Below are 10,000 nucleotides of genomic sequence, written 5' to 3' on the forward strand. Positions count from 1 at the left end.
TAGAATATTTTCGGGTTGGTATAAATCAGTAACCACCGACACTTAGAATATTTTCGAGTTGGTATAAATCAGTAACCACTGACACTTAGAATTTTTTCGAGTTGGTATAAATCAGTAACCACTGACACTTAGAATATTTTCGGGTTGGTATAAATCAGTAACCACCGACACTTAGAATATTTTCGAGTTGGTATAAATCAGTAACCACTGACACTTAGAATTTTTTCGAGTTGGTATAAATCAGTAACCACTGACACTTAGAATATTTTCGACTTGGTATAAATCAGTAACCACTGACACTTAGAATATTTTCGGGTTGGTATAAATCAGTAACCACCGACACTTAGAATATTTTCGAGTTGGTATAAATCAGTAACCACTGACACTTAGAATTTTTTCGAGTTGGTATAAATCAGTAACCACTGACACTTAGAATTTTTTCGGGTTGGTATAAATCAGTAACCACCGACACTTAGAATATTTTCGGGTTGGTATAAATCAGTAACCACCGACACTTAGAATTTTTTCGGCTCAGTAGAAATCAGTAACCAAGCGCATTTTTGAATTGGTTACTGATTTCTCCGTTCGAGTTGCGGCTGCGGTTGGCTTCAAATAGTGGTGGGGGCTTAATTATCGCCGAGGGGAGCATGTCCCGGTGGTGTGGCCGAGGATGGAGTGCCTTTTGAAGGGGGTGTTTCTGAATTTGGACCCTTTTTGAGTTGCATGGCCGGATGGGTGTGGTTTTGAAGGGTGTGTCTGTCTGGAGTGGCACCGGCGTTGGTGTGAGGCTGAGGGTGGGCGTTCGGTTCCTGGTTAGGGATAGGGAAAGGGTGAGACTTAGCTTTAGTGCTCGTGCCCCCGATTTTGGTAATGTTTGACGTCAATTTTCCAAGGAGGCGAATGCAAGGCTTCAGAGGGACTTTGAGTGTTCGGGGGCGGGGTAGCTCAGCCGGATTTGCCCCGGCGGTTCTGCGGACGGTGTTGACTTCGAGGGCGGACCGGCCCCCGTGTTCAGTCCGAATATCGTGCATTGTTAACGGCGGGAAGTGTTCCAAAAGGGAATGGGATTGAATGTGACTGCTGAAGCCGACTTTGAGACCTGTAACGCGGGTAGCTCAGCCGGATTTGACCCGGCGGTTCTGGCGACGGTCTCGCCTTCGAGGGGGGAGCGCCCCGCGTGTTCAGGCCGAATTTTGTGCATTTCCATCGGCGGGAAGAGGTCCAAACGGGAATGGGATTGAATGTGACTGCTGAAGCCGACATTGAGACCTCTAACGCGGGTAGCTCGGCAGGATTTGACCCGGCGGTTCTGCCGAAGGTCTCACCTTCGAGGGGGGAGCGTCCCGCGTGTTCAGGCCGAATATCGTGCATTGTTAACGGCGGGAAGTGTTCCAAAAGGGAATGGGATTGAATGTGACTGCTGAAGCCGACATTGAGACCTCTAACGCGGGTAGCTCGGCCGGATTTGACCCGGCGGTTCTGGCGACGGTCTCGCCTTCGAGGGGGGAGCGTCCCGCGTGTTCAGGCCGAATTTTGTGCATTTCCATCGGCGGGAAGAGGTCCAAACGGGAATGGGATTGAATGTGACTGCTGAAGCCGACATTGAGACCTCTAACGCGGGTAGCTCGGCAGGATTTGACCCGGCGGTTCTGCCGAAGGTCTCACCTTCGAGGGGGGAGCGCCCACCGTGTACAGGCCGATTTTCATGCATTTCCAACCGTGGGAAGGGGGCCGAAAGGGGATGGGGGTGAATGTGACTGCTCAACCCGACTTTGAGGCATCTAACCCGGGTAGCTCAGCCGGGTTTGACCCGGCGGTTCTGCCGACGGCCTCGCCTTCGAGGGGGGAGCGTCCCCCGTGTACAGGCCGATTTTCATGCATTTCGAACCGTGGGAAGTGGCCCAAAAGGGGATGGGAGTGAATGTGACTGCTCAACCCGACTTTGGCGCTTCCGAGCCGGGTAGCTCAGCCGGGTTTGACCCGGCGGTTCTGCCGACGGTCTCGTCTTCGAGGCGGGTGCCTCCCCCGTGTACAGGCCGATTTTCATGCATTTCGTACCGTGGGAAGTGGTCCAAAAGGGAATGGGGGTGGACGTGACTGCTCATACCGACATCGAGACTTGTAAGCCGTGTAGCTCGGCCGGGTTTGATCCGGCGGGTCTGCCGACGGTCTCGTCTTCGAGAGGGGGGCCTCCCCCGTGTACAGGCCGATTTTCGTGCATTTCCAACGGTGGGAAGAGGTTCATAAGGGGATGGGGGTGAATGTGACTGCTCAACCCGACTCTGAGGCTTCTAACCCGGGTAGCTCGGCCGGGTTTGACCCGGCGGTTCTGCCGTCGGTCTCGCCTTCGAGAGGGGCGCCTCCCCCGTGTACAGGCCGATTTTCGTGCATTTCCAACGGTGGGAAGAGGTTCAAAAGGGGATGGGGGTGAATGTGACTGCTCAACCCGACTCTGAGGCTTCTAACCCGGGTAGCCCGGCCGGGTTTGACCCGGCGGTTCTGCCGTCGGTCTCGCCTTCGAGGGCGGAGCCTCCCCCGTGTACAGGCCGATTTTCGTGCATTTCAAACCGTGGGAAGCGGTCCAAAAGGGGATGGGAGTGAATGTGACTGCTCATACCGACCTTGGCGCTTCCGACCCGGGTAGCTCAGCCGGGTTTGACCCGGCGGTTCTGCCGACGGTCTCGCCTTCGAGGGGGGAGCGTCCCCCGTGTTCAGGCCGAATTTTGTGCATTTCGAACCGTGGGAAGTTGCCCAAAAGTCGATGGGAGTGAATGTGACTGCTCAACCCGACTTTGGCGCTTCCGAGCCGGGTAGCTCGGCCGGGTTTGACCCGGCGGTTCTGCCGACGGTCTCGTCTTCGAGGCGGGTGCCTCCCCCGTGTACAGGCCGATTTTCATGCATTTCGTACCGTGGGAAGTGGTCCAAAAGGGAATAGGGGTGGACGTGACTGCTCATACCGACATTGAGACTTGTAAGCCGTGTAGCTCGGCCGGGTTTGATCCGGCGGGTCTGCCGACGGTCTCGTCTTCGAGGCGGGTGCCTCCCCCGTGTACAGGCCGATTTTCGTGCATTTCGAACCGTGGGAAGTGGTCCAAAAGGGGATGGGGGTGGACGTGACTGCTCAACCCGACTTTGAGGCTTCTAACCCGGGTAGCTCGGCCGGGTTTGACCCGTCGATTCTGCCGATGGTCTCGTTTTGGAGGGGGGAGCCTCCCCCGTGTTCAGTCCGATTTTCGTGCATTTCGAACCGTGGGAAGTGGCCCAAAAGGGGATGGGAGTGAATGTGACTGCTCATACCGACTTTGGCGCTTCCGAGCCTGGTAGCTCAGCCGGGTTTGATCCGGCGGTTCTGCCGACGGTCTCGTCTTCGAGGCGGCTCCCTCCCCCGTGTACAGGCCGATTTTCATGCATTTGCAACGGTGGGAAGTTGCCCAAAAGGGGATGGGAGTGAATGTGACTGCTCAACCCGACTTTGGCGCTTCCGAGCCTGGTAGCTCAGCCGGGTTTGAACCGGCGGTTCTGCCGACGGTCTCGTCTTCGAGGCGGCTCCCTCCCCCGTGTACAGGCCGATTTTCGTGCATTTCGAACCGTGGGAAGTGGTCCAAAAGGGAATGGGGGTGGACGTGACTGCTCAACCCGACTCTGAGGCTTCTAACCCGGGTAGCTCGGCCGGGTTTGATCCGGCGGTTCTGCCGACGGTCTCGTCTTCGAGGCCGGTGCCTCCCCCGTGTACAGGCCGATTTTCGTGCATTTCCAACGGTGGGAAGTGGTCCAAAAGGGAATGGGGGTGGACGTGTCTGCTCATACCGACTTTGAGACTTGTAAGCCGGGTAGCTCAGCCGGGTTTGTTCCGGCGGTTCTGCCGACGGTCTCGTCATCGAGGGGGGAGCCTCCCCCGTGTCCAGGCCGATTTTCATGCATTTCCAACCGTGGGAAGTGGTCCAAAAGGGAATGGGGGTGAATGTGACTGCTCATACCGACTTTGAGACTTTTAAGCCGGGTAGCTCAGCCGGGTTTGACCCGGCGGTTCTGCCGACGGTCTCGCCTTCGAGGGGGGAGCGTCCCCCGTGTTCAGGCCGAATTTTGTGCATTTCGAACCGTGGGAAGTTGCCCAAAAGTCGATGGGAGTGAATGTGACTGCTCAACCCGACTTTGAGACTTGTAAGCCGGGTAGCTCAGCCGGGTTTGACCCGGCGGTTCTGCCGACGGTCTCGTCTTCGAGGCGGGTGCCTCCCCCGTGTACAGGCCGATTTTCATGCATTTCGTACCGTGGGAAGCGGTCCAAAAGGGGATGGGAGTGAACGTGACTGCTCATACCGACTTTGGCGCTTCCGAGCCGGGTAGCTCAGCCGGGTTTGACCCGGCGGGTCTGCCGACGGTCTCGCCTTCGAGGGGGGAGCGTCCCCCGTGTTCAGGCCGAATCTTGTGCATTTCGAACCGTGGGAAGTTGCCCAAAAGTCGATGGGAGTGAATGTGACTGCTCAACCCGACTTTGAGACTTGTAAGCCGGGTAGCTCAGCCGGGTTTGACCCGGCGGTTCTGCCGACGGTCTCGTCTTCGAGGCCGGTGCCTCCCCCGTGTACAGGCCGATTTTCGTGCATTTCCAACGGTGGGAAGTGGTCCAAAAGGGAATGGGGGTGGACGTGTCTGCTCATACCGACTTTGAGACTTGTAAGCCGGGTAGCTCAGCCGGGTTTGTTCCGGCGGTTCTGCCGACGGTCTCGTCATCGAGGGGGGAGCCTCCCCCGTGTCCAGGCCGATTTTCATGCATTTCCAACCGTGGGAAGTGGTCCAAAAGGGAATGGGGGTGAATGTGACTGCTCATACCGACTTTGAGACTTTTAAGCCGGGTAGCTCGGCCGGGTTTGACCCGGCGGTTCTGCCGACGGTCTCGTCTTCGAGGCGGGTGCCTCCCCCGTGTACAGGCCGATTTTCGTGCATTTCGAACCGTGGGAAGTGGTCTAAAAGTCGATGGGAGTGAACGTGACTGCTCAACCCGACTTTGAGACTTGTAAGCCGGGTAGCTCAGCCAGGTTTGACCCGGCGGTTCTGCCGACGGTCTCGCCTTCGAGGGCGGACCCTCCCCCGTGTACAGGCCGGTTTTCGTGCATTTCGAACCGTGGGAAGTGATCCAAAAGGGAATGGGGGTGAACGTGACTGCCCAACCCGGCTTTGAGACTTGTAAGCCGGGTAGCTCAGCCGGGTTGGACCCGGCGGTTCTGCCGACGGTCTCGACTTCGAGGCGGGTGCCTCCCCCGTGTACAGGCCGATTTTCATGCATTTGCAACGGTGGGAAGTTGCCCAAAAGTCGATGGGAGTGAATGTGACTGCTCAACCCGACTTCGAGACTTGTAAGCCGGGTAGCTCAGCCGGGTTTGACCCGGCGGTTCTGCCGACGGTCTCGCCTTCGAGGGGGGAGCCTCCCCCGTGTACAGGCCGATTTTCGTGCATTTCCAACGGTGGGAACAGGTTCAAAAGGGGATGGGAGTGATTGTGACTGCTCAACCCGACTCTAGGGCTTCTAACCCGGGTAGCCCGGCCGGGTTTGACCCGGCGGTTCTGCCGACGGTCTCGTCTTCGAGGCGGGTGCCTCCCCCGTATACAGGCCGATTTTCATGCATTTCGAACCGTGGGAAGTGGTCCAAAAGGGAATGGGGGTGGACGTGTCTGCTCATACCGACTTTGAGACTTGTAAGCCGGGTAGCTCAGCCGGGTTTGATCCGGCGGTTCTGCCGACGGTCTCGCCTTCGAGGGGGGAGCCTCCCCCGTGTTCAGTCCGATTTCCATGCATTTCCAACCGTGGGAAGTTGCCCAAAAGGGGATGGGAGTGAATGTGACTGCTCAACCCGACTTTGGCGCTTCCGAGCCGGGTAGCTCAGCCGGGTTTGACCCGGCGGTTCTGCCGACGGTCTCGTCTTCGAGGCGGGTGCCTCCCCCGTATACAGGCCGATTTTCATGCATTTCGAACCGTGGGAAGTGGTCCAAAAGGGAATGGGGGTGGACGTGTCTGCTCATACCGACTTTGAGACTTGTAAGCCGGGTAGCTCAGCCGGGTTTGATCCGGCGGTTCTGCCGACGGTCTCGCCTTCGAGGGGGGAGCCTCCCCCGTGTTCAGTCCGATTTCCATGCATTTCCAACCGTGGGAAGTTGCCCAAAAGGGGATGGGAGTGAATGTGACTGCTCAACCCGACTTTGGCGCTTCCGAGCCGGGTAGCTCAGCCGGGTTTGACCCGGCGGTTCTGCCGACGGTCTCGTCTTCGAGGCGGGTGCCTCCCCCGTGTACAGGCCGATTTTCATGCATTTGGAACCGTGGGAAGTGGTCCAAAAGGGAATGGGGGTGGACGTGACTGCTCATACCGACTTTGAGACTTGTAAGCCGGGTAGCTCAGCCGGGTTTGACCCGGCGGTTCTGCCGACGGTCTCGCCTTCGAGGGGGGAGCCTCCCCCGTGTTCAGTCCGATTTTCGTGCATTTCCCACGGTGGGAAATGGTATCTTTCATTACGGGGACAAGGGTCTGAAGCGGTGAAGTCAGTAACCGGCATAGTTAAGGAAAGGGTTCGAATTTTCTCAACAGTACGAAAAAAGTGAGCAGGGAAGCTAGAGAAGGTGTCAGTGAGTCCCAAACGAGTGAACCGCAAAACTTAGGGAAATGCCCGAAAGCGTTTTAAAGGGTGAAATCGGGAACGAGGAAATGATCGGAAAGTGCCTGAAAGTGCTAAATGAGTAAACAGAAAAACGATGAAAAATGTTTGAAAAGAAGAAGTGAGTAACCAGGAAAACTTAGAAAAATGTTCAAAACGAAGAAATCAGTAACCAGGAAAACTTAGAAAAATGATCAAAAAGAAGAAATGAGTAACCAGGAAAACTTAGAAAAATGTTTAAAAAGAAGAAATCAGTAACCAGGAAAACTTAGGAAAATGTTTAAAAAGAAGAAATCAGTAACCAGAAAAACTGCGAAAAATGTTTAAAAAGAAGAAATGAGTAACCAGAAAAACTTAGAAAAATGTTTAAAAAGAAGAAATCAGTAACCAGGAAAACTTAGAAAAATGTTTAAAAAGAAGAAATCAGTAACCAGGAAAACTTAGAAAAATGTTTAAAAAGAAGAAATCAGTAACCAGGAAAACTTAGAAAAATGTTATAAAAGAAGAAGTGAGTAACCAGAAAAACTTAGAAAAATGTTTAAAAAGAAGAAATCAGTAACCAGAAAAACTGCGAAAAATGTTTAAAAAGAAGAAATCAGTAACCAGACAAACTGCGAAAAATGTTTAAAAAGAAGAAATCAGTAACCAGGAAAACTTAGAAAAATGTTTAAAAAGAAGAAGTGAGTAACCAGAAAAACTTAGAAAAATGTTTAAAAAGAAGAAATCAGTAACCAGAAAAACTGCGAAAAATGTTTAAAAAGAAGAAATCAGTAACCAGGAAAACTTAGAAAAATGTTTAAAAAGAAGAAATCAGTAACCAGAAAAACTGCGAAAAATTTTTAAAAAGAAGAAATCAGTAACCAGAAAAACTTAGAAAAATGTTTAAAAAGAAGAAGTGAGTAACCAGAAAAACTTAGAAAAATGTTTAAAAAGAAGAAATCAGTAACCAGAAAAACGGCGAAAAATGTTTAAAAAGAAGAAATCAGTAACCAGACAAACTGCGAAAAATGTTTAAAAAGAAGAAATCAGTAACCAGAAAAACTTAGAAAAATGTTTAAAAAGAAGAAATCAGTAACCAGAAAAACTTAGAAAAATGTTTCAAAAGAAGAAGTGAGTAACCAGAAAAACTTAGAAAAATGTTTAAAAAGAAGAAGTGAGTAACCAGAAAAACTTAGAAAAATGTTTAAAAAGAAGAAATCAGTAACCAGAAAAACTTAGAAAAATGTTTAAAAAGAAGAAATCAGTAACCAGAAAAACTGCGAAAAATGTTTAAAAAGAAGAAATCAGTAACCAGGAAAACTTAGAAAAATGTTTAAAAAGAAGAAATGAGTAACCAGGAAAACTTAGAAAAATGTTTAAAAAGAAGAAATGAGTAACCAGGAAAACTTAGAAAAATGTTTAAAAAGAAGAAATCAGTAACCAGAAAAACTTAGAAAAATGTTTAAAAAGAAGAAATCAGTAACCAGAAAAACGGCGAAAAATGTTTAAAAAGAAGAAATGAGTAACCAGAAAAACTTAGAAAAATGTTTAAAAAGAAGAAATCAGTAACCAGAAAAACGGCGAAAAATGTTTAAAAAGAAGAAATCAGTAACCAGAAAAACTTAGAAAAATGTTTAAAAAGAAGAAGTGAGTAACCAGAAAAACTTAGAAAAATGTTTAAAAAGAAGAAATGAGTAACCAGAAAAACTTAGAAAAATGTTTAAAAAGAAGAAATCAGTAACCAGAAAAACTTAGAAAAATGTTTAAAAAGAAGAAATGAGTAACCAGAAAAACTTAGAAAAATGTTTAAAAAGAAGAAATCAGTAACCAGAAAAACGGCGAAAAATGTTTAAAAAGAAGAAATCAGTAACCAGAAAAACGGCGAAAAATGTTTAAAAAGAAGAAATCAGTAACCAGACAAACTGCGAAAAATGTTTAAAAAGAAGAAATCAGTAACCAGAAAAACTTAGAAAAATGTTTAAAAAGAAGAAATCAGTAACCAGGAAAACTTGGAAAAAAACACTTAGAAAAATTTTCAGCAAAGTGTGAAAAATATTCTAAGTGTCAGCGGAGGAAAATGCTGCAGCATCGGGAAAGATTCGCAAACTTACACCGAACATGTGCTCCGAAGTGCCGGAGGAATTGGGTGAATTGAGCCCGGCAAATGGCCAGCTGTCGTTTTGTGCCTGCAGCCCGAAAACTTTAACTTTGTCTGTCGCGGAAGTCCGGACCGAGAAAAATCCAAACGGTTTTGACCGGACCGAGTTCCAGACCGATGCAGTCAAATTTGGAATTCAGACCCATTCAGTGCCACTTGTAGTTTTTCCGCAGTGAGGTTGGCGGGGTACCCGGAGATATATGGGAACACGATTTTTAGAACAAAATGGCGGCGCGGGACCGTTCTGAAAGGCATCCGAAAAACGGTTCCACGGGCATAGCACTTTAATGACAGGTATGAGTGCATGCCGGAGAGCTCTTGGAAGTCGAATTTTTGACACTTTGTCAATTTTTTGACAGATTTGACAAACTCTTTCTGTCTGTTCTAAGAGTCAGTCAGAGACTTGTGCGGCGGTCTTTTGACACTATTGGAGGGCGGGCAAACCCCACGTTGACTCCGGCCGTCCCTCCACAGGCGCTCGTGTCCAAAATGAAGGCGAGAGACGCGAGTGGCCTGGTTCCCTTGGGTGTTGCCAAGAAGGCTGCGGGCTGACCGTTGCCTGAGCACTCCCTAAAGCCTCTTGTGATGAGAGCAGACCTCGCCTGCCGCACGACCGGCTCTGGGAGTCGTTGGGCCGCTATTTGTGAATAGTCTGGTCCTCCTCTGCCACCCGGACAAGCGCGATGGCTCTGCCGCCCTGCGGTGCTCGTCACCCAGGTTTGGGGAACACGATACTCGTAACAAAAATAAAAGGCGGCTCGGGACCTGCAGGCGAAAGGGGTCCCGTGGTGCTAAGCACGTCGACTTCGGGTCTCGGTGCAAGCCGGAGAGCTCACGGAAGTCTAAAGTTTTCGGCACGTGGTCGAATCTTTTCAAAGGCTTACCCGGCTCTTTCCGTCCATTCTGAGAGTAAGTCAGAGGCCGGTGCGGAGGTCTCTTGACAATCGGAGGGGGTGGTGGCCCTCCGCAGGCGCTCGTGTCGAAAATGAAGGCGAGAGACGCGAGTGGCCTGGTTCCCCTGGGTGTTGCCAGGAAGGCTGCGGGCTGACCCTTGCCTGAGCACTCCCTAAAGCCTCTTGTGATGACAGCAGACCTCGCGCGCCGCACGACCGGCTCTGGGAGTCGTTGGGCCGCTATCTGTGAATAGTCTGGTCCTCCTCTGCCACCCGGCCAAGTGCGATGGCTCTGCCGCCCTGCGGTGCTCGTCACGCAGGTATGGGG

This window comes from Chiloscyllium punctatum, unplaced genomic scaffold, assembly GCF_047496795.1.
Source record: "Chiloscyllium punctatum isolate Juve2018m unplaced genomic scaffold, sChiPun1.3 scaffold_641, whole genome shotgun sequence".
In the NCBI taxonomy this organism is placed as follows: Eukaryota; Metazoa; Chordata; class Chondrichthyes; order Orectolobiformes; family Hemiscylliidae; genus Chiloscyllium; species Chiloscyllium punctatum.